Source organism: Gracilinanus agilis, chromosome 6 (assembly GCF_016433145.1).
Source record: "Gracilinanus agilis isolate LMUSP501 chromosome 6, AgileGrace, whole genome shotgun sequence".
NCBI lineage: Eukaryota > Metazoa > Chordata > Mammalia > Didelphimorphia > Didelphidae > Gracilinanus > Gracilinanus agilis.
The window spans coordinates 257,611,560-257,611,854 of record NC_058135.1 but is presented as its reverse complement, the minus strand read 5'-3'; positions in this window follow the sequence as shown (position 1 = coordinate 257,611,854).

Here is a 295-nt window from a genome sequence, read left to right as displayed (position 1 = left end):
GGCCCCTTTAAGAAGCCAAGTCAGTCATGATGCGGCTGCTGTTTGTATTGCTAATCCCCCAGGAGCCCAGTTTTTTTTTTTTTTTAAAGGGAAAAAGGAAAAGAAAAGAAATAAAACGGGCAGCTGTCTCTTTAAATGTGATTTCCTTCTATTGTATTTGAATCGTGATCAGGAAAAAGGAAATGAAACCAGAGACAGAGGGAGGCTGAGCAAAAAATAGACATTTCAGAGAGAAGGGGGGGGAGACACGCACACCCCCTCCGACCCGCCCCCTCCCTCCTCCTTCTCCCCTCCC